This window comes from Podarcis filfolensis, assembly GCF_964270895.1.
Source record: "Podarcis filfolensis genome assembly, chromosome: 7".
Lineage (NCBI taxonomy): Eukaryota > Metazoa > Chordata > Lepidosauria > Squamata > Lacertidae > Podarcis > Podarcis filfolensis.
In genome coordinates this window covers 3,594,410-3,619,158 of record NC_139603.1, presented here as the reverse complement: position 1 = coordinate 3,619,158, position 24,749 = coordinate 3,594,410, and the positions used below count along the sequence as shown (strand labels likewise).

General features: G+C 46.0%; 1 protein-coding gene and 1 long non-coding RNA gene across 3 annotated transcripts in view; both read right to left on the bottom strand.

Annotated features, from left to right (window-relative positions):
- Positions 1 to 12,073, bottom strand: part of CXXC5 (CXXC finger protein 5) — a 74,000-nt gene extending 61,927 nt beyond the window's left edge. Inside the window, exon 1 of one of the 2 annotated variants that reach the window (XM_083624502.1) lies at positions 11,705 to 12,073. The gene's annotated coding sequence lies outside the window, so the exon portion shown is untranslated. Of the gene's footprint in view, positions 1 to 10,406; positions 11,173 to 11,704 lie in introns of those variants that run through there. The other variant, XM_083624501.1, reaches the window with a different exon arrangement.
- A 4,026-nt stretch (positions 12,074 to 16,099) lies between these two features.
- The window catches only part of LOC310767492, a 30,488-nt gene continuing 21,838 nt past the window's right edge, over positions 16,100 to 24,749 (bottom strand). Inside the window, exon 3 of the long non-coding RNA XR_014550931.1 lies at positions 16,100 to 17,874. This is a non-coding gene — a long non-coding RNA (uncharacterized lncRNA). The remainder of the gene's footprint in view (positions 17,875 to 24,749) is intronic.

Sequence of the window (24,749 nt, the reverse complement as noted above, 5' to 3'; positions counted from 1 at the left end):
GTGCCCTTCACTTGTATTGCTGGAAGCAAGCGTAGAATTCCCAATCCCAGGTTTGATGCCAAACAACTAGTTCTGTCCTGTGATGACCAGCAAGGGTCCAAAACTTCTGACAGCCAAGCAAAGAATTCTGGTCAAGAGGACCTTGTCCCTGCCTGGCTGCTCAGCTTCTGCTGCACTTTTGCATGTTCAGTCCTGGAAAGGGTGCCAATGAGTTTGCTGGGCAGCCAAGGGACCCGGAGTACTTTGGCAATGCAAAAACCAAACAACCGCCCGTCTTCTTCCCACTCCCAACCGTGGAGATGAGGAAGGCGGCTGGAGTTTGTCATATCTGCCAGAAGGAGAAAGCACACTGTGCATGGCGAGATGAGCGTAAATGCCAGGCTGCATGTACAATTTCACACAGAGAAAGGAAATGAAGATTTGCCATCGCTGGCCAGCCCTCCAGCCTTGCAAGGTAGTTCACCGACATAAGAGTACAGAGGTCATGGGCTGACAATGTACCCCAGAATCACCTGTGGTGCCACAGAGAACTCTGGCGTGTAGTCAGTTCCTGCTTGGTTGTCAGCCACATCAGAACCAATGCATGAGTCATGTGATGACCTTTGTGATGACCTTTGGTTTTAAGCAAATAATGAATCATGGCTCTCACACCACTTCCAGCCTGGCTGCTGCCCATTGCAAGCTTAAAAGTGGCTCCAAGCGTGCACCCATGAATTCTCCTTCATGTCATTGAATAATCTGGAGCACCCTTTCGGTTCATGTCGGGTGCTGGCTATTCAGCAGCAGCACGCAAGACAGGCCTTCTGGCCTACATAGCATCCTGTGAAATATGACTGTACACCTAAAAACATTTCCCCAGAGATTCCTGTAACATCACCAGTTTTTCTTTGGCCTCCTGCTAAGGCTCTGAAACAATTTTACAAGCAATATGCATGAAGACCAAATAAAGCCGTCCATGTATGCTGAACGTATTGACAGAAAAGCAACATCCCTTCTTTTTTTGAGGTTCTGTGGATTTCAAGTCTCATAATTCTTTTTTTACAATCCCTGTTACACACTGAAAGCTTCTGCTACCTAGGAATGACTCCCAAAATTGTTCCCAACTCTTTTGTTTTACAAAGCTTGTCTGAAATTTTGCAAATGTCTATGTTCACATGTGAAAGCTGAGAATGCTTTAGCTCAAAAATAATCTTTCTCCCACTTTTTGAACATACACAGAACAGCAAGAGCTTGCCTATATATGGTTGCAGACATTCACAGGACATTCCTGTGACACCAAATTTCAGAATTTGTAGAGCAAATTTATTTATTGTGCAAATTTCACTTCAAAATAATCCCCAAACTAATAATTTCCTATAGTACCAGAAATAGTATGTACATGTGGTACTAGAAGCAAAGCAAGCTATACTGCTATTTACAACACTGCCTTTTCCAGTATCCTCTCCTGCAAACAACATAAATTCTAATGATTAAGTCTAATATTTCCCCCCTAACGTGGCAGCTTTTAAGAGAGCTGGCCATCATTACCACCTCAGAAATACTGCACATGCTTTCAGCTATGCTGTAATAACTCTTTGGTCAGAGTTAGTGATGAAGTAAATGCATGAGGGGCATTAAGGAAACACAAACATCCCCCCCCCCACTGCTGTCTGCAGCAGGGGGTCTCCTATACTCATGGAGGCTCCCCACATGGTTAAAAACCCTAAAGTGCCACTGAATCAATCTCAGGCTACTGAACGGTTTGGGAGACAAAAGCCGCCAAATGAAACTGACAACGTAACTCGTCAATGTAAAATCTTTTTTTACAATGCCACAACACTGCAACATACCATGAACCACATCCAAGAGTGCCTTTTGCAGACAGGCACCTGCTAAATGCCTTTTTGTGAGCAGAGCTCAGTTCCAGGTGTGGAGCTGATGGTCCTCTGGAGCTCTACCTGCCAGGTACATGGGGTTTTTACTCCCAAGCCCTGGAGGGCATCTCCTCTTTACCAACCGTAGCAACAGTGATGGTTAGGAAAGATGCTTGAGAGTGGGCTGAACTTATCATTGAGAATACAATCCCTCCACCCATTCACAATGTGTTCCAATATACAGTGCCACACACACACACACACACACCCTCACACCTCAGGCACATCACAACCATACTGACCACAGCAGCCCCAGAAGGCAAACCACACACATAGCATCACACCTGCCCAAGCCCACCTTGCCAAAACATCACAAAAATTGACATCCTATATCCTTTTAAACATGTTTATGGGAGGGGGGTTATTAGTTTTTGTTCTTGTTTGTATTATGGAGTTTGTGTCTTTATATTGCATTTTTATGCTGTAAACGGTAAACCTCCTGGAGATCTTCAGATGAAGGGCAGTATACCATTTTAACAATAAATAAATAAAATGCATTAATTAGACATCATTATCACAAGACACACCCTTTAAGACGTACTGCAAAAAAACCATCCATATGAACCACCAGTCTTAACTTTGCCACAGCCAAAATTCCATGCCTATCATGCTGTCTAAATAAAACTGAGTCCTATAAACATCCCTAGAGATACTCTGATGTCATCTGCATTTCCTAACAATCTACTTCAATTTTCCCAACAAAATAGGACTAAATGGCTAAACCTACAAGTAACATTTTCCGTATCTCAAATGCTGAAAGTTTCTGTGGACTTTTTAAATATAGCATATTTTGCAAAAGCAATTTATTATCCTAAACTTTACACACGGAGATATTACAACCTACAATCCAAATCTCTCTAAGTCAACTTTCAGATATTCCACAAACTCCCCCTATTTTCAAACAAGGGAGCTCTGAAAATCCTTTCAAAATGAAAAGGCATCAGTTCCTCTTGTCTATTACACCACAAAAGTAGTATAGGGCATCATCCATACTGTGGCTTGGAGAAACCACAAACCAGCACTTTGTGTCAGTATCTTAAGTGCCCCACGAAGGCTGCAATCCTGAATCAAGTAGGGAGCAAGTTCAGGTGAACACAATGGGACTTACTTCTCATCAAACATGGTGAAAAAGATCATCCTGGAGAAGACAAAGCCTTTGGCCGCTGAATGGCCTCAGAGATAAAATCCTGATATTTAAAGATTTTTACAGGATTTTATATAATATTTGGAGCCCAAAGATCTTCGTACTGAAGACTCTAGGGACTGCACTGAATTCTGATTTTCACTAGTGACTAAAGTTTGCTGTAACTGAGTATTTTTAGGACCACAACAATAATAATAATAAAGAAATACATTACAAAGACCACCCTCAGGTGAACTAGAACAATCCGGAACAGATTACCACAAACCTGAAAAAATCTGCATAAGTCCTTCAGAATACCAAAGCAGCTTTCCCAGGATACACAAGGTAACTTATTCTGATTCAGGATGGATGACAAAAAGAAAAAAGGCATCCATGCTTTTGGTATTTCCACCACTGTTCCCCTGCCAGAGCCAAAACAACCATATCTCTTGACCAAGGCTGAAAGCAGACTCTTGGAAGCAAACATCTCCCGATGCTCCTCTGCCTGCTAATTTCACAAGTCCGCTTGCCAGGCTGCTGCTGCTGCAGCTGGACCAGTCCTGGGGCTTCAGTCATTCTCGGGCTGCAGCAGTTTCTTGCTAGCCAAATTCTGGAATGAGCATCTGCAGGCCCAACTGCACCTGGATCAACAAAGCTTATCGTGCCGAGTGCCAAGCTAGCTTAGCGACCGCTCTAGCGCCACGGCCTCAGAACTAATTCCACATTTCGCAACACTGCATCCCTCCTCCTCTGCCACAATTGTTCATCGTTTTGTTTTGTCCAGGTTTATCTCCCGCTTTCCTTTGCTGTTCCTCCTCTTCACGACTTCCTGCCCAGCTGTGCTCGCTCTCCTCTCTGGACAGTGGGCTGATCTCTTTTTCAAAAATTATAATAATAATAATGTAGGCTATGCAGACAGACAGCTGTGCACCCATATACACAGACACCCATAACTGCTGGAGTGTGCAAAAAAACACGGGAGGGGGACAGCTAGGGAAGCCCAAGGTCAGAAACACAGCTGGTGCCACCGCCAGAGCCACGCAAAGCTCAGGGGGTGGGGATGAACAAAGAATTACATCTCAGCTGCTAGGCATCAGTATGCAATCAGATGCATTTTTCTGGGGGGAAATCTAAAACATTCTCACAGGAAAGAAGCCACAGTGCAATGAGGGACATTCACAATGCTTGTTGCAGACATCATGAAGAGGGCTAACATGGGAAAGTTTATCACCAAGAGCAGGACTCCAAATAAGTTGTTGTGTACCTTAGCAGTGCATGTTAGCATGAAGGGAGGGAGCCATAGTTCAATGGTAAAGCGCATGCTATGCATGCAGAAATCACAACATGGCCAGTGAAGAGGACAGCAGGCCTGGAAAAAAACCTACTGTCCAAAGCCTTAGGAATCATTTCCAGTTAGATGAGAAGCACTGGAGTAGACAGACAATTGGTTTGACCCAGTACATAACTTCCTATGCTCATAAACAACTGGTACATATAAATGGAGTTCAGCCATTGTGTTAAACCATGGTTTATCATGATGGGAATGAGCCACAGTGATCCTCATACTTGTGCGCTCCCTCCTCCTCCTCTGGTGTAGCTGTGAGGAGGAGAGCAGGGACTTGGCTTCCATTTTAATGGCAGACACACCTTGTCATGTTATCTGTACCTAGACAAACAATGGTTAATCTTAACCATGGTTTATTTGAAAACAAGCAAACTTCAAACCATTCGTTATGGAAGCTCGTTTGTTTCAATGAATCATAGTTGAAGTTTAACCGCAATTCAATTCTTAAGTAAAGGAGACTGCACTTAATTGAAAAAACAAGCAAACACTTCCAGTCTTCTCATGGCTGCACTGGAAGAGGAGGAGGAGGAGGAGGAGGAAGGGGGCGAGGGGGTGCCCACATAAGCCAGAGGCTCACTGTGGCTCATTCCCATCACGATAGTTTGTCTTAATGTCCAAACAAGCTCACTGACAATCCACCCAAGCAGCAGTAATCTCCAAGTACCAAGGCAGGGGTGTCTTCTTTTTAAATTCATTGGTGGAAGGGGAACACACACATAAAATATTCTATATAGTGAAGGTCTTTTTCCTATCAGTACTATTTGCAATCATAAAATGTGTATTTTGGCTCAATGGAAACAAAACGTTACCATCTGACCGATCCACATTTAGAGACTTCAATTTTGTAATGTGTGCTTTGCATTTACAGCACATCAACAACACTCCCAGACAAGTTCATTCAAAGAGCAGTTTTCATTCACATAACTAGAAGCTACATTTAAATCATTCTTCCCATTTACTACATTGATTTCATTCATCCAGTACTTTGAACTGTCATTTTCTCATAACGTACAGTGCTAGCTTTAATGTACAGAAGAAGCAGATTGCCTAGAACCTGAAATATATGGAGAGCAGAGTTCAGCTGTAGTTCTCCCTGACAAAAGGATAATAGGCAGGTTTTCCTGCAGTTTTACTTGCAGAATAATAGACCGCTGAGTTAAGCTATCAATCTTCCTAGAATAGAGGTGGGAAAACTTTTTGGCTCCACAGGCCAGATCCTTATCTGGTACCACCAACTCTGAGCCAACTCTGCCGAGTAGGACAGACCACCCGTCAATCACACACCATTATGACACCACAGGACTGACAGGTGGGTTCCCACACAGCAGCCAGCTGACTTGGAAAACCTTGAGCAAAATGGCAGGCTGTGGCTCTCCCACCCATTTAGCTGGGGGAAGTAGGGCCAAAACCTCCTTTCCCTAGCCAATGCACAAGAAGAAACACACTTTAAGGCTCATGATTGTGCACTGGCAGCCACGTCTCTGCCTGCCCCACACCAAATATCACTTATGACATCAAGTGTGGGGTAAGTGGGCATCGTTCCCTTGAAATTGTCATGAGATCTTATTTAATCCTAAAGAAATTCGATGTCCTATGAGATCAGATTTTGTTCATGTTTCTTAATTTTCATGGAACACCAGCAGTCTTTTATTATTATTGATTATTCTCATTTAATAAATATCCCTTTAAAAAGTACTTGTAGTGAAGGGCAAGAGGCTACATGTGACCCATATTTATATTTTTATGAAGAGAATTATTTCCTCTAACAGCAGTGTTCTCACATTAAGACAGGGGAAAGCAAGTTACTGGGAGATTGCTTCCCATGGACCTGGTGAAGGTTGTTCACTATTCAAAAAACAGGTGCAGATGATTTCTTATAATTCCCTTTCATGTTTGGTAGGTTTTGATAGTTCAAAGAAAAAATTAAAAAATAAGTGTCTAGTGTCTGAAGACTTCTCGAAGCACAAAAGGAAAGAACAGCAGGAATTGCACTTTCAGCTCCAATTTTCTTGGCTTGGGTGACTTTACACAGGCTTTACACAATTATTTTTAGCCATATTTTGCTCCCAAAACCATCCACGAGGCAGGTTTCTGGGAGCAAAAGGTATTCAAGTAGAAGCAAACTGAGGAAACAACAGCTAACTGCTCTCCTTCCATATTTGTAGTTAACTGAGAGATGAATCACTTTGCACACGCAAGTTAGCATATATTGCCGTCAATATATGTTGAAGAGAAATACCATAACTTATTCACACGTACAACTTTCATAACTAATATATTGCATACATGTTTTCTATTTTAGAAATAATATAAGTAATTGTTTCTGCTGGGACATCATCACAACCACTGCAGGTCAGCTGTGTGGACTGCTCCAAACAGTAATGCCGTTACCAGGGCTATGGCACCTGTCTGCAAGTCCATCTGGATTTACTCCACCAAGTATCACGCTTGTCTATCAAAACCTGAGACTGCCAGAACACTGGTGTCCCTCAGATCTCTTACCTAAAATCTCTGACAGAATCATTTCAGAACTACTAAATTCCAGAGACTACAGCAGAAGACACCACCGCTCCCAAATCTCCCAAGAGTTGGCAAGCTTGGATATCTGCAGGCCAGCCAGACAAATGATATCATGCTATTCTACTTTGTTTAAAAGGGCAGCCACTGAGTCGTGGCAATGTCACCTTGACTGAGACCAAGAAGCCTAGAGAATTCATCTCGTGCCTGTTAAAGGCCAGGCTGCAGCAGCAGGTCATTTCAGACTTCTTCCTGATGCCACAAGACTGAGCAGGAACAACACCTTAAAGAAATCTGATCATAGTAGCCTTTTCTTAGCAACAGGTGTCTAAGAAGATTCACTTTGGCGGAGGAGAGCCCAGACCAGGGGTCAGCAACCTTTTTCAGCCATGGGCCGGTCCACCGTCCCTCAGACCATGTGGTGGACCGGACTATATTTGGGGGGGGGGGGGATGAACGAATTCCTATGCCCCACAAATAACCTAGAGATGCATTTTAAATAAAAGCACACATTCTACTCATGTAAAAACACGCTGATTTCTGGACCATCCGCAGGCCGGATTGAGAAGGCAACTGGGCCGCATCCGGCCCACGGGCCTTAGGTTGCCTACCCCTGGCCCAGACCCTCCATCACTGACAGCTGGTTCCCAAACATTCTGAATCTTACAGTTCTTTGCTCCCACAATTAGGCTGATTCCTGGGAACTCCAACCATCACTTGTAAAAGATCTTTGGAGTGGTCTGAGAAAGCAGAGCCTTGAACACATTGGACTTCTGATCACAATCTCTCTTTCTATACAATTTTGTTGGTGGTTATGGTCCATAGGTATGAGCCACACTTTAAAGAACTGATCACCTGAGCAAAGGAAAAATGTATTAAGAAGCCAAATAAACCAGAAAGAGTAATCTCCAGGGAAGTCTTAAAGGGACTATGACTGGATAAACTACTATGTCTGGCAAGGACTGAAGATGGCATATTGTCTGTCCCAAAAATTCCATCACACCAAGTGATGAAGAAACAGAGTGAATGCAGATGAATATGGATTCCCAAAGTTTGAGGTCACCAGGGACATGCCCTAATATTGTCTCCTTTACTCTCGTAAGAGTGGATAAAGCCATTCAATTCTGTGGGATGCTGCACTGGGGGACACTAGCAATGAGGTCAAAGCATGTCCTCTACTGCTGACACCAGATGGCCCAGTCCTCACTGGTTGCTAAAAGTATCCGTGTGCACAGTATGTAGAGATCTACCGCACTTTCCCCACCCACCAAGTTCCCTCCCCAAAGCCAACCACCACATGCTGTAGTGGTGGCTAATGATTTCGAGGGCTCTGAAAAGAGGATTAGACAAATCCAGAGGCTAAGGCCATCAATGGCTCTCAGTCATTATGGTTGTGTTCTACCTCCACTCTTGGAGGCAGAATGTCTCTGAGCACTGGATGCTGGAAACTGCAAGGGGGAGAGCACAGCTGCATTCAGGTTCTGCTTGTGGCCCTCCCATGGGCGTCTGGTTGGCCACTGTGAGAACAGGATGCTAGACTAGATGGGCCACGGGCCGGATCCAGCAGGGCTCTGCCCATGTTATGAAGGGGCACTTTGCTTGAGTACAGTATTTGTGACACTCAAATCATGACTATCTGCTATTACTCCCCGCCTTCTAAACAGCAGCGTGGTTACATTTAAGATGCTCACTGGTTTTGGATTGCCAATGCAGTGTCCATCAACGGAAGGAGGTTGTAGTATACCACCTCTTGGGCACATATTTGGCATTTGCCATCCATCACAGTAAGCAGTGGAACACAAAAACAAGCAAATCACATTTCGTGAAACCACAGGTAAAATGGGTCAAGACCCCTCCCCCCATCAAGAAGGCCCTGACTTGGGAGGTGAAGAGGCGGTCAGTTTAGGGGTTGTGAAAGTGCTCTCATCCCCAACTCCACTCACTTCAGACTCTTGCGCTGGTTGAGGGGAAGCACCAAGCTGCCCCTGGGCAGGCAGTGACACAGATTTCTGTGTCTCATGACCAGGCCCCCAGTGCCATCTTGGAAGGAGTCTCCAGAGAAGGGCTGGGGGAGGGGTGTCAGATGAGGCTCCCAGGCAGGAAAGGCCCAGGCAGGGGGTGCCCCCCATCAGGCCCTGGGAAAGGGTTGACCCTGGGGGAGGAGAAAGCCCCTTTGCCAGAAAGGCAGGCTCGCCCCCAAGGAGTCCCTCGCAGGCACCAGCACACAAACACAACTCTGCGGAATGGCATACGACCAGAAAGTCTGGAAACAGACGGCGAACTACCAAACTGGAAAGGGGGAAGTGCCGCCGCCACATGGGCGAAAGGCAACAGGCAAGCAGAAGAACCGACGCAAGCGGTTCTGCCAGTTTGCAAAATAGTCTCAAAGTGCAGGGAAGCGCCGGGGGTCGCGAGCTCCTCCGCTTTGCAGCCCCCAAGCAGTCCGGAGCCAGGGGGTGAAGCTGAAACGCAACCCTTTCAGATCAGTGGCGGGGCAGCAATCCCGGCCTCCCCCCCCCCGCCCCGTCCCGACGGCCAGCAGGCGAGGAAGCGCCCCCGGGCTCCCCCCGGCTCGGCGGCCCCTGGCGGGGAAGGCAGCGTCGAGGCGGCTGACAGCCCCGCAGTGGCGCTCCGGGCGGGCCGGGCGCCGCGCTAATCCGCCGAGCGAGAGCCGGCGCGACGTGGAGGGTCAGCCAGACCCAGCCGCCGCCTCCAACGCCTGGCTGGCTGCAGACACCGCGGCTGTAACCTGGGAAACGAAGCACCGATTAGGCGGCCCGGGGGCGGGGGGGGCGCAGGGACCGGAGAGGCGGGAGGGAAGGCGGGCGCGCAATAAATCCTGCGCCCCAGAACCTGGCATCTGTCCACCTCCAGATCCTTATGCGGAGAGACGGGCGGGGGGGGGGGGGAGAGATTGAAGCTCGCCAACAAAACTTTGCTCCGCAGCGCGCGCTCCCCGCGCCCCCCGGAACAGCACCCGGGACCCCGCAGAGCGGCCGAGGGGCGCCACTTACCAGAGGCGACAGAGCCCGCGGCCGGCGGCCTCGTCCCGAAAGAAGGCGCTCAGGTCTCTGCCCCGGGTTGGCTGGGGGGGGGGGCGCGACTTCGCCGGGGGGGGAGCCCGCCCGCTTCGACGGCGGGGGGGGGGACACACCTCCTGTGCCGCCGGCGCTGCCGAGACCCGCGCGCGGCTCCCACCCGAAATCCCCGCTCGCTTTTTGTCTGGAGCCACTGATCTGAGACCGGCGTGGCGGCGGCGGCGGCTGCTGCAGGAGCCGCGGCGGCGGCAACACCTCCCCGGAAGGCAGGCAGGGAGAGAGGGAGGGAGGCGGCGGCGAAGGGGGACGGGGCCAGAGGACCTGCGCCGCTCCGCCGGCAGCCCCGCCGGGAAAGGCCAGCCTTTCCCCGCCGCAAACTTTTCCGCGGTACTTTCCTGCCCCCGCCCCGCATTCGCGGACGCAGCCAAAGAGAGGAGGAGGAGGAGGGGGCCCTGGACTCTTGCACCTACCCGAAGCCGAGCCAGCCGGAGCCGAAACAGGAGCAGCGAGGAAAGAGGAGGACGCGGAGCAGCAGTCCGACTGGGTGTGCGCGTTGCGCGCGCGCTGCCGCCCGCCCGCCGGATTCCGGGTCCCGATCCGGAGCGCGCGGCGCCCCGCTGAGGTGGCCGGTCTTCTCGGCACCTGCCCCGAGGTGGCCCAGCCGCGTCCGCCTGGCGCCTCAGCCGGGGGGGCTGCCCAGCCCGACGCAGAGGGCGGCCGGCATGCAAGGAGAGCAGGGCGGGGGGGGGGGCGGGCAAGTTGCGCAAGGCGGGCGGAGGCAGCCCTCGCTCGCTCGCTCGCTCGCTCTCGGCCGGAGCCGCTTCTCGGCCAGCCACCTCTACAGCCTCGCTCGGCGAGCACCGGCGCGGGCGGACGACCACATTGCAAAGGGCGGCCGCTTGCTCTTGCTGCTGCTGCCGCCGCCGCCGCTCTCGCCGCTTTCCGGGGCTGGAGGCAAAACCCGGACCGGACTTCAGGCGCAGCGCCCTGGCAGCCGGCCCTTCTGCTGCTCCTCGCCGCCGTCCTCCGCTTTTCCTCCAGGTCGCGCTCTTGCCGGCCTGGTCTCGGGGGCTTCCATGGCGGGCTTCCCTCTGCCTCCCCGAAGCCCCGAGCCCGCCTTAACTCCGCCGGAGTCGCTCGCCTCGGCCCCCGGGTCTCCCCCCGTCTCGGCTCGGCGCGGACGAGTCCAGCCCGATCCTGCCCCCTGCTCGCCGGTTCGCCTTTGGCCGCGCGCGCGCGCTCCTCGCCCGCCCCCTCGGTGGCTCCTCGCCCCCCTCCCGCGCTCGGAGGGCAGGCCGGCAAGCATGTTGTCCAGTGCAGGGGCTTCCCCTTTAAGCACACGCGCACACATATGCACACACACAGATATGCGCACACACAAACACACACACAAACAAGCGAAAGTAGGATGCCAAACTTTGAAGCGCTGCTAGTTGCCGGAGCGAGCTGAGCCTGCGCCGCGCCTCCAAATGTACCCGTTTCTTGATGCTTCGAGAATCGCGCAAACGCAGCCTGCGGGGGGGGGGGGGGGAGCGTCCAGCTGCTTGCGGGAAAACTCGACTTCGGCTCCGAGCAGGACGGGGCGCCGCGGGGGAAGCTCGGGGTGTCAACAACCCCCGCCCGAAATGCAGCGCAAGAGCGCGCCGGAGCCACTGACTCGGGTGCATGCCAGAGTGAGGAAAGGAGCTTGGGATAACTGCAGGGCTGTCTTTAATACTATATTTATTACACACACTGGCACAGGTTTAGCTCGTTTTTTAAAAAAAACACGCACAAAAATCCAGAGATGGAAGCCACCGGGGACGCCCGAGGCGAAGACCGAGGGCCAGCTATTTCTTGCTGGGACTCCCCTCAGCTGCCATCTTCCCCTGAGATCGGCAAGGTCAGATCCCTGAATCCACCCTGATCTTTCTCGATTCCAAGACCCAAGAGGAAAGCGAGGCGTCGAGCTAGCGGAGAGGGGCCTCCATTTTCTCTTTCCTCCGCGGCGAAGAGTTCCTGCTGCGCCCGGGGGCCGGGAAGCGGCCAAAGCGCAGCTCCTCCCTCGGCGCGGGGAGCGGGCGGGGAGGCTCTCGGGAACCAGATCCCTCACCCACCCGAGAGGGACTCAGAGCGGAGAGCGGAATCCTCTTCGGTCCTTGCCCGAGGGCCTGGCCAGGGGTTGTTTGTGCGGGGAGGAGAGTGGGCAAGGGCAGGATCCAGTCTGAGCCTCGTGCATAAGTGGGTGACACCAGTGTCTGGAAGACACTGCTAAGCTCTGGCTGAGGCACAGAGTGACAGTCACGCAAAAGCCCAAGTTAGGCATTGTTTGCAGGTCGAGAAAGTGAAGCATGTGCTTGCTTTTGACTGGATCTCGCTCAGCAAAATAGTACCAGCTATAAAGTCTTAAGTGTTATAGGGTCTCAATATCTGGTACGATAGATGTATGCAGTGCTATTACTTTTCAGGGGTACTCAATGGTATGCAGGTTTAACAACCTCTTTTTTGTTGTTAAAAAGTGTGGAACTTACTGTAACTTCATGGTGAGTTTTCTAGAAACAGCACCTAGTTTCCTAGAAAAAAGAGATGAGAGCCAGTGTGGTGTAGTGGTTCAGAGCGGTGGACTCGTGAACTGGGTTCGCGTCTCCGCTCCTCCACGTGCATCTGCTGGGTAACCTTGGGCCAGTCACACTTCTCTGAAGTCTCTCAGCCCCACTCACCTCACAGAGTGTTTGTTGGGGGGGAGGAAGGGAAAGGAGATTGTTAGCCGCTTAGGGTAGTGATAAAGCGGGATATCAAATCCAGACTCCTCTTCTTTATACAGTTACAGATAGGTAGCCGTGTTGGTCTGCCATAGTCAAAACAAAAAAATTTTTTCCCTTCCAGTAGCACCTTAAAGACCAACTAAGTTAGTTCTTGGTATGAGCTTTCGTGTGCATGCACACGAAAGCTCATACCAAGAACTAACTTAGTTGGTCTTTAAGGTGCTACTGGAAGGGAAAAAAAATTTTTGTTTTTCCTCTTCTTTATGTATGTATAAATAGGTAAATATTGATTTTTGAATCTAGGTGCTGTACAAAACATTTAAAAAGACAAGATCTGCCAGCAAGTAGATTTAATTTAATGATGTATAATCTAGTTTAGTAGAACGATGGTGGTTATTGGGTGGGCATATCAGGCTGTGTGATGGGTGGCTTTGTTGATGAATCCTTCAGGCGACTGCCTGAGAACACCCACCCTCACCTCACAATAGCATATAAAACAATAATCAAGGAAAAGTCAATAAAAACAACATATAGCAGGAGAGGCAATAAGAGCAAACACATTGGCAACAGAAGGATGAGCAGTCAGCCATTACCTGAGTGAAAACTGACTGGAATACAATCTAAGAGCAAACAATTGAAGGGCAACTAGTTCCAAATCCTGGGAGCCACCACTGAAAAGGCTCTCTCACTTGTACCCATCTAGCATACTTCAAATAGTGGCAGACCTTAAAGAAAGGCCTCCCCCAAGGATTTCAACCTGCAGGTGCATTTGTAGTCCCTCTGTTTCCTTGGTCCTAAAGCAACTAGGGCTTTAAAGGTTAAAAACAAAACAAAAACAGCACTTTGAATTAGGCTTGGAAACAAAACAGAGAGCCAACAAAGATGGCATAAAATTAGTGTAAATGTGCTCTTGGATGAACTCTCAACTGTCGCTGCACACCAAACATATTGCAGTAGTTTCATCTGGATGTGTCACAATGGCCTAGTCTGCCTTGTCTGGGAAGGAGTGCAGCAGCTGGCATACCAGCTGAACCTGTCCTCTCCTCCGAACCCAACAATATTTGAAACTATGGCATGGAAGCTAAGCCCCAGAAAAGAATGAAAAGCTCGGCATGGCATCATTTAACGTAATAATGGGAGAACAACCCTGCTGGATCAAACCGGGGGGAGTTTTGTCCACCTTCCCATTTCCAGTATTTCAAAGTGCACTTCTTCTGAACATGGAGGCTTCATTGAGGTATCCCGAGGAGTCCCCAACAGCTATTGATAGGCCTATCCTTCATTAATTAATTTATCTATTATTTATTTAAAAGCATCTACAAAGTCCTTAATATTTCAAAAGTCTCTAAAAGTCCTTTAAAAAGCAACCTAAATTTATGTCAAGGGCTTGCATAAGCTAATGTTGTGCAAAGCCCTTTCTCTTGTCTGCTCTGACCCTTCCATCAGCTAAATTCATGGGGTGATCCTGAGTTCTAGCGTTCGGTGCTGTTTGCATTTTAGTCTCCGTCCTCTAGTTTTAGGGTCAAAAGGTCATGTGACCTCCTCCAAGCAAACGTGAGGCCAGTCGATAATTGCTGGTGCCAGAAGTTATTGACTTGGGTAAAAAAAACAACTGGGTGAAATTCTTTTCAGGACATATGAGCCGCTCCCTCTCATAGTTGTCTCTTATGGGAGCAACAGAATGTCTTCTTTAGTAGACAATGGGAGGAGCTCATTCATGAGTCCATGTAGGGGAGAGAGAGAGTAGATAGATAGATAGATAGATAGATAGATAGATAGATAGATGATAGAGAGAGAGATAGATAGATAGATAGATAGATAGATGATAGATGTGTGTGTGTGTGTGTGTGTGTGTGTGTGTGTGTGTGTATACACAATGCATTTGAAAATGCACACCTTTGTGTTCCCCATGGCAAAAAGTTTTATCCAAATGAGAAGCATAAATTCTAGCAAGCCAATCATAAATAAGTATGGAATGAATTTTACAAGCTAAAAAGATATAATATCCAGTGCTTTTTTTCTAAAACAAAACGTTTAGGGGTACTCTCATTTTGACTCAAGAAATTCACCATTTTATAGTTCAAATCGGGAAAAATAAATACAGCAAATGGACAAAAGTACAAAGATTCACAAAATGTTTAGGTGTACGCATACCCTTGCGTCCCCCTAGAAAAAAGCACTGATAAAATCTAACACAGAATGTGCATGAAAAGCTGGGAGGCAGGTACAGCCCATTAGATGACACATGTAAAGAAGAAGAAAATGTTGAAGGAAAAGATGGAAATTGCTGGTGAACATGCTGGGTCGATACCCATACCTGAACTAGGTTCTAGGTTTTGTTTTCTGGAATAAACCTAAAGTCCTGTGTCAATAAAAGCTGGCAATGGAAGTCATTTCAGAAGTAACTGACGAAACAAAGTGAAGATAATAGAAGAACTTCAATGTGAAGCTGTTGGTTTTCAATTCAGATATATAACATTAATGAGAACTGCAGAGATTTTATTTCTTTATTTATTCATGTATTCATTTGTTTATTTACATTCTACTGCCCCAAAGGATAAAATATAAAATATTTAATATTTTGAATATCCTTGTTGCAGTAATTTATGTGGCAATTTTTATGATATGTTTGTATAGTATTCGGCCCTGTGCCATTTCAATATGATTAGTTTAAAGGAATTCACATACATCTTTTTCAGGTGCTTCGATACTTTCTCAGAGCAAAACAGGGCCATCCCAGCCACCAGGCAGTGGAAGCCCCCCATAGCGGTGCCCCTGCAGGCACCCTGTTTGCTTCTCCACCAGTGGCCGAGAAGCGGGGCTGGCATCGCCACCAGTTCTGGGCAAGATCTCACCAGTTTTGATGCTGGAGCTGCTTCTCTTCCAGCGGCGGATGTGGCAGGGCGAGTGGTGCAGACGACAGGTCTGGTGGCGCTGGTGAGGGGTCAGGGCAGGGGAGCGCTGCTTGTTTTGCCTCAAGCAGCCAAACAGGACGTGCTGCCCCTGGACCCATTAGCTCATCGCCTTCACCTTCTACACCAGAGCAGGCTTTAGCACTGCTGGGATTTGGGTTTTCTTTATTAGCTAGAAGCGGTATTAAAAAGGAGATTCCGTGCAACACTTGATAGAACACCATACAACAACAACAATTTATTATTTATACCCCACCCATCTGGTTTCCCCAGCCACTCTGGCGGCTTCCAACAAAATATTAAAAATACATTAAAACATCAGTCATTAAAAACTTCCCTAAACAGGGCTGCCTTCAGATGTCTTCTAAACGTCAGATAGTTGTTTGCTTCTTTGACATCTGGTGGGAGGGCGTTCCACAGGGCAGGTGCCGCTACCAAGAAGGCCCTCTGCCTGGTTCCCTGTAACTTGGCTTCTCACAGTGAGGGAACCGCCAGAAGGCCCTCGGCGCTGGACCTCAGTGTACAGGCTGAACGATGGGGGTGGAGACGCTCCTTCAGGTATCCTATTCAGTGATACCCTTCCCTGCGACCAATATTCTTCTCTACTGTTTCCTCCAGAAGCAAGTTTCATTCAGCAGTGGCCCCTTACATCATTAAAAGTTAATTAAACGTTTCCAGCTTGTGGGGACGGCCTTGTCTAGTTCCATTTGAAAAAGAGAAATACCTAGACCTGTGACCATTTACCAATATGATGAATTTAGGAGTAATGAAAGAGCTTTAAAGATACGTAGTACAAAAGCTCCTGGGCATTCTTGTCTGCTATTTGGCAGGTTTCTTACCCAAGGGTATCTCTCACGTACTGCATTTTACAGACACTTGCCCCTCCAAAGAGAAAATTAAGTGATTGTTTCCTTTTTTTAAAGTGCCCACTGTATCAGCTACACTTGTGGGAGCTTACTGCAGTTATCCACCTGAAATTTGGCAGGATTCATTCTCCCCAAGAAGCAGTTACAGTTGAGGATCCTTGCAACTTTTAAAAAGGAAGGAGTCCGTGCATCTAGAAGTATGTCTGCCTTTTCTGTGTGATGCTTGGCCACTTAAAAGGTCTCCGCAATTACACTCCATCAATATTCTTTTCTTCTCACCTTTATTTTCCTGGCCTCAGCTTTGCATCACCAACTCTATGACTATATGTAGATGAGTGTAACTATTTGGCTTTGTTCTGAAAACCTTCACGAAAACGATAGTTAAAACTTTGGCACAGAGCCACTACCTGCATAAGGATATTCCTGGTTCCCCTGACTATTTGACAATATCTGACTCTGGTCAAATAATCAGGCAACTGGCATTCTTTGAGTGGCCAATTAACTAGTCTCCAACCCTAGTATTTAGTTGGTATAGCTGTTCACTTTTGATGAGTATCTGCCAATTCACAGTGCTAGTGGAGTCACCCTGCTACATCTTCACCACTTTACTAGATCTTCAGATAAAAAAGGCCTTGCAAATGGCAAATCAGCAACACACGATTAAGTTTTCAGATTCAAATCAGTTGTTGCACCCCTATAATGTTTAAGGTGACCTTGTGCAAACTTTCAAATGTCCTTAACCTCAGGAGTGATTAAAACAGCACACTCTGTGATGGATAGATATGAAATGCTTGCACTTGACATGTGCGCTAAGTAAAGGTTCAGAATTAAGTGTTACACTGCCATTTCATTCTTTGAGAGACGATGGCATTCTTGCTGCACTTTAGCCATAGTGAGTAGCGCTAGTATGGTTGACACCTTTTAGTGCTAGTATTGTTGATACCATTGCAGAAAACTCAACACACAAACACCCTGTATTTGGAGACTGCTGTTAAAATCTATTCTCTCCACTGTTAGGACCACCATTGCTATTTAGTGGTTGTGTTTAACGTAGCTGTTTGAGTGTCATAAGCACCTCTTTAAGAAACCCTTAGGCTCTGATGTTTTGGAGTATTTTAAACACTTTCATTTTGAAATGTTATTTTGTGCTGGTGTGGTGAGGTAAAGTGAGACAACTGCCTCAGACGGCAGATCCACAGGAGCAGCAGATCCCCATGTAAATCTTTATTCCCTGCTTTGTTCCTGATAATGGATCTTCACTCACCCCTTCTTTCCTGGGGGGGATGGGAGAGCCATTTGGTGGTTCGCCTCAGCTGCCCTGGGTGTGGCGGTGATGCTATGGAGGCAATTGCTTCCTTTGGTCCTTAAAACAGTCATCCTCATATTTGTGGAAATCTTCCCATCATGTACATGTATCTGCAATGAAACAAATATGCAAGTGACCACCGTGCTGGATCAACACACAGTTTTGACACTGGAAGAGCATTGTGTGTGAAGCAGGCCTCAGGTGCCTGGGAAGACGATGACCCAGGGCATGCTTCACTTCTCATTCCTTTCCACACCACTTGGTCTTTGAGCTGTTTTACATAGTGCTGTACAGTACAAATGCTAAATTGCATGGAATAACCAGCGTGTGAGTTTCCTTATACAAATTATAATGGGCAAGCAGAGGTATCAATACTGAAATGAATCAAATGTATGTTCTTCACTTCCCAGCTTTTGAACTATGCCCTGCTCGGAGCTCACACTGGAACATGGCTAGAACATGTTTGCAAAATCAGTTCAGGATGGAGACCATTAGAGGCAAGCAAGAGTTGGTGGTTTGGAGTCATATGTGAGGCAAACACGTTAACAACTGTGCACCGTATAGAAACGTGTTCTGTATGTGCATTAATGAAACCAGGGTGCCAACTTGAATAAAATATTGTGGGGGCCCAGGTAAGCCCAGATCATCGATCACATGATGCAGTGCACACACACTAGTTGAATGGGAATGCCCATCAACTTTGTGGGGGGCCCTCAAATATTTTGTTGTGGGGGCTGAAGCCCCCAGAGCCCCTAGGAGTTGGCCCCAATGAAAACTAAAGATAAAGCTATCTTCATCACCTTAGAGTTAATATAAAAGAAAAATTGATTTACTATTGGTGGTATATTTTCAGTAAAGGTTTTGTTTTTGGAGTCACTTTTTGTTTAAACAGTAAGGAGTGCATATTTATGCACCAAATATTAATCGCTCCATTATAAAATTAAATAATTAAGACATTTGACTTTTTTTTACAGGAAAAAATAGTAAGTGATGGCAACTGGAATTTAGAGATTAATCCAATGTGAGATAACAGATCTGTCTCTTTGCCCACAAAAATGTTTGTAAAATTTCAAAAGTATTTTAAAAAGAATGAATCTTCTATTTGGAAAATATATGTGCTGTTATGTGATAACAGTATTATGGCAATTGCTTTAAATGTTTTAAACCTCATATCAATCGGTTTTATTATTTATGTAGAGAATTATGCAGAAATTCTGGTTTAAATATGTTGGTTGTTTGCCATAATAAACATTGATTGATTGATAAAATGTTTTAAACTAATGGCAGTTTTTGTTTTTTCACACCAATATGTTAAAGGGCACAAAATTAGGTTAAGGGAAACCTAATTTCTTGTAAATATTTCAACATGTTTACACAAGGAACTTACTTAGTAAAAACTGGAGGTTGAGAAGTTAAGACAAAAAACATAAGCAAACAAACAAACAAAAAACCTAAAGGAAATATCAGCAAAACAAAAATAGTGTCTTAAAAACACACTTTTTAATGCCTTCGTCCTCCTCTACAATGTGTCCGTGTCTCGGATTGTGAATATGTATGTCTCTTCACAATCCAGCAGCATGGGCATTTATGTTCTAACTCACAGAGTTGCACTATTTTCCTTCTGGGAAGTTCTGGATACTTGCAACTGCCTGATATTATGCATATTTATTTGTATGCTCCACTTCTTCAGTGGGACTCATTGGCCTTAGCTTTGAAAAAAGTGATCTTGCATAGTAACTGTATGTGCAGAGAGAAAGCAAAACAGAAATCTGTGTCACGTCTCTGAGCAGATACAATTATGCAGTGCAAAAGGCATGTGAGCCGCAGGACCAATGGTTCTGGGCTGTATTAAAGGCTCTATTTAGTTGCAAGCCGGGCTGTTTTAATTGTTGCAGCAACCAGTTAGTTGCATGGTTATTTGGGAAATACATGGATTTCAAAATGAGAAAGCTGATTTAAATAAGTGAATCACATCAATCTCTTTTTCTGGATGATTTAGATGAATGAAATAATTGTCAAGCTTTAAATCAATCCAATTTTTGAAAATAAGTTCTGAAAACCGCTACCAACATTACAGGCTACTGCCTGGAAATAGATCCTCAGGTGATGGCGGTAGTTTAAAAGAAACAGATCTAAAGATGGATTATGTGTAATGTCCAGACCAACTGTGGGGTCATACCATGGCAAGATCCAGCTGGATGAGCAGTTTAGGATCCTGCAAATCTTGGCAGATAAACCAGTGGAACATGCTCATCGCAGCTCAGCTGAAGCTTCTAAAGGCCTCTGGAAATCCCAAGACAGGGGCCTTCCAGTGACAGGACCAGAGACAGGAGACTTAGACCCATTCACCTCAGCATAGGACCCTATTGTGAAGGCCTGCTTTCCCTCTGCCAGGCTTAGGCAGAGCAGCAGCAGTTTTGCTGCTTGAATATGGTTCGGATCAGTTCACACCAGCTTAATTTACACCGTCTTGCATTATGTCAGCTTGTGCATAGGATTGCTCCCTGTGGAAGCTGAATCTTGAAGCCTACCTACCCATACAGTGGCACCTTGGTTTAAGAACAGCTTAGTTTATGAACAACTTGGATTAAGAATGCTGCAAACCCAGAAGTAGGTATTTTGGTTTGTGAACTTTGCCTTGGAAGCAGAACATGTTCCGCTTCCTGTTGAGTGTGTTCCATTTGTAAATTGAGTCCCTCACTGCTATGGGAAAGCGCACCTTGATTTAAGAACACTTTGGTTTAAGAACGGACTTCCAGAACGGATTAAGTTCGTAAACCAAGGTACCGCTGTATACGGCATATAGCAAAAGACCAGGAGTTGTTTCTCCTGTGGAAAAGCAAGTTCCTCCAACAAAATACTTCCAAATGCATATTTGCCTCTCCAGATGTATTTGGAATTTGGGAGGGAGAAAGGCCATTTACCTTTCAGTCTGGAAAGGCATCAAGGAGGGAAAGGATTAAGCAACCACCTCTTTCTACTGCGTCAGACCAACATGGCTACCTACCTGAATCTAGAACCATGGAAGGCACCACATTGAGCCGCAGGAAACGGAAGTCCATCAGCCTCACAAAGAAACTTGCAATACCAAGAACAAACTTACTTGGTCTCTAGGGTGCTACTGGACAATTTTATTTTTTTTAAATACATCTCTACTGCGTCAGACCAACATGGCTACCTACCTGAATCTGTCCTAGGGGGTTGTTACATAATGTTATATCTCTTCAACCTTTTCATTTTTGATTAAGTGAGGCTTTCGTACAGCCATTTGCTTTTTTATATTTAGAATTGCATAAAGTAGGAAAGTATATAGGAAGATGGATAAGCGGCTGAATGAGCCTAACGTGAAACAAAAACTTGCTTTTATGTAACCTTATGAGTTTTATGTATCTTTATGAGTTTTCAACTTACTCCAGTGTAATGCAACCTGGTAGCTGTTCCCAACTAAGCCAGCTTCACTTAATTGCGCCAGTACTCTTTCACATGGGAAGGATTGCACTGAAAGATTATAAATCTGGACTGACTCATCCCGTTTTTAATATATATTAAAACAATGCCAGCAACATTAAGGACACAGTGCTGGAGTAACATTCTCATACGGTCCAAAGTTCACATCAGAATCTGGCCCAAATTCTAAATATGTATATCCTTCAACATAGTTCCATCCTGCAAGAAATGTGCATAAGACGTTGTTAATTTTTAACCCCAGCTGTCTGTCCCCAACTTAGAGAGGAGAAACTGCTGCAGCGCATTCTGGCTAGACTGATTGGGTACACACAGAGGTCAAATAGCAGCTTCCCCTGAAACCAGCTCTCCTTTCCTGTAAATCATTGAGAGGGTGGAGGAATACAGCTGTGACTCGGCGCTCCAATAAATTCATCCTTCTTGCAGGACTACAACATATTTATATGCTGAGGATACCATGGGCTGAATGTTCAATCATGCACACCTGAGAGGCGACTATGCTCAGTCTCCCTTTTGCACGGCATGGACTGCGCAGGAAATTATTATTATTTTACTTTTATGCTGTCTTTTCATCCAGAAGGACCCCAGAAACATGATATATTAATGGGAATAAAGCATAATTGAGCCTGTTCCCATTCACTCTTACGTTATGAGCTCCTCCTCCCATTGGGGCTGTCCCCACCCCCTTCCCACCCCATCTGGCTAGCTCTCCATTGCTTGCAGTTGGCTGGTCAGTTGCTTGATGGCCCTGTCTGCTCTTTTCTGCTCAGCACAACAGGCCTTTGCACTTACTGAGGGCAAAAAGGGAAGAGTCAGGGGCGACGGCTGTGTCTCAGGTGAGATGCTGAGCAATAGCTGCTGAGTGGCCAGTTGCTGGCCAGCCAGGTTCCCCCTCATTCCCCCTCCACAGCCTGCTGACACCTGTCAGAACTAGGGATGCTGTGTAATTTCTTGTCTCACTGACATATAAGCTCAGGTTCTTCAACATTATATTTACTCCAGGGTCCTGCTAAGAAGATAGAGAGTTAGGATAGTGGGATTGATCCTAGAACTTTATTCATCCTCCCCAGTTGTTTAACTTCATGTCAAGCTCACAGTAAATAATAGGGTTACTCTTTCCCCTTTGCCTCAACATAAGGAAAATTGGCTCTCACTCCAGTACCAGTGTCAGACTGGTCATTGGTCTCTTATTGTGTTACTAGTTAACCAGTGATTGGCTTACGAAAATTTTAAAACATTCCCTAAATATTCTAATGAATAATGAAATGAACAAATGGCAACATGAATGATAAGCTCAGTGCCCAATGACCAAAATACCAAAACACCAATATATCTTGTACTTTTTGTAATGGAGTAGTTAATTTTAGAAAGCAACATTGTCAAAGACAGAATTGGCAGGGTTTTCCCAGACCTAATCAAAGGAGCCTGTAGGAGCCCTGCAACCCATCAATTATTTTGCATGGAGAGTGCAACATGGGAGTACAACTTGGAAGGCCATGAGCAGCCTTTGAAGGATCAAATTGCAAATGTAAGTTGTAGTTGGGAAGGTAACGGCGTAAATCAGGTACTCAGCCAAGCACCAAGCCAAAGATTCCAATGACAATGTGAATGACAGCTTGAAATAATTATACTCACACATGTTCAATTGGATAGCAAAAACTGAGAGGGAAAGACTTGAAGAAATAATAATAATAATAATAATACTTTTATTATTTATATGCCTGGGTTGCCCGTTGCCACATCAGGAACCCACAATATAAGTGACAGGTGCAGTGATCAAATCCTGGAGCAAGTACCAACATAACAAAACTGATGTTGACAAGAATCCAGATTTGAAGAATGGAGGCTGAACTAGGTGAACCAAGCCTCCTTCTGAAAATGGTACACCCATGGCTTTTTTGTAACAGCTAGTCAGATTCACTATGTAATGTGAATTTCCCTCCTGAGTTTCACAACCCACATTCCAAACCACTGTTGAAGTGAGAAAATTCACACTGCACAATTACATATTGTGATAGCTGCATAGAAGAGACAGGGCACTGTGTGTGTGTGTGTGTGTGTGTGTGTGTGTGTGTGTGTGTGTGTTACTGTTTATATGGTTGCTTGCCAAAGATGTGGCTTTGAACCACTGAGCACAAACATCAACATTAATTTTGAGAGGAGCATGTTAACCCACTCCCGATGATAGATAATAAACTATAATACGGTAATAAGGGACATACTAGACACCAGGTAAGCTGCAAAAAAGGTACATACTGAGAGCTCAGTAAGCAGACAACTGCATTGTTAGGCGTGAGGGTCAGCTTGGCAGAGACAATTTTCTACTTACAACCTCCACTGATTTTGGAATGCCTGATTCTGTCAATGGAACTCAAGAGAGAATGTTGGGGGAGGGGAGGGGTTAAAGAGGAAGTCAGAAGAGGAAAAACAAGCTTCCTGCCAATTTCCACTATCATCACAATTTGTTATATCCACCTCAAAAATCATCAAGCAACTCAGATGGATGTCTACTGCTGCAACCCCTGGCTACCCCCCCCCCCGCCCTTCAGCATATTTTAGAAACCAACTTAGAAAGAAGAAAGAGTATCAGTGAAATGGTGCAAGAACAGTCCGATGGCTACTTCAGAGCAACAATGAAGTTCACAGCATTAAAAACACACAAAAAAGGAACTATCAACCCACTTTATTTAAACAGCCACATTTCTACATCTTGTAATTAAAATTAAAATATGCCATTAAGCATATTCACCATGATCTTCTTGGGTTTCTTCAAATTCCCGAGCAGCGCCAGGCATTCCCCACTAGTTGTGAACAATGTTGCTTCTTATCTGCATATCATCAGCAGTAAGCAATAAGACCTGCAGCAGCAGCTGGTGTTTCCAGGAGGCTGGAGAAGAGGCTTACTATCCTTGACCTCTCCAACGTTTGCCTGTTGCTGCTGTCAGCCTCCTCTGAAGGAGAGGTGTAGAAGCCAGCTGTATGTCACCTAGCCCTATCCTCTGAAATATATTTAAGCCAGGCTCCTTGGAGTGCAGCAAGGCCAGTGCCAGAAATTTCAATATGGAAAGGTGGCATATAAGTAAATCCAGTCCATCAGTCAAATCAGTCAACCTAGACTGAGTGTCTTGGTCTCTTGGTTATGCTAACATGAGACACTAGAGTGTGATGAAATGCTGGGAACTGGTTTTCATATATATGCTCATTTAATTTAAGGAATTAATAGTAGAAAAATGGATCTGTCTGTGGACCAGGAATCCATGTATAAGCGTCCTCCATGTAGAGTCCATCATACTTAGTCAACTTCCTATAACACATACCTGAGAGACACTGAGTTGGTTGAGACCAATAGTAACTATTGGTACAGTAACTATCACACACATCCAAATTACAAGGAGCTGAATCAGCTGTGCTGGGGATCAATGTTATTGGAATGGCTGATAGATCTAATCTTGCCAGCACAGAAAACTGTCTGCCCACCCCCACCCCCATTATCTGAGGACAATCCATCACCTAAGTCAAT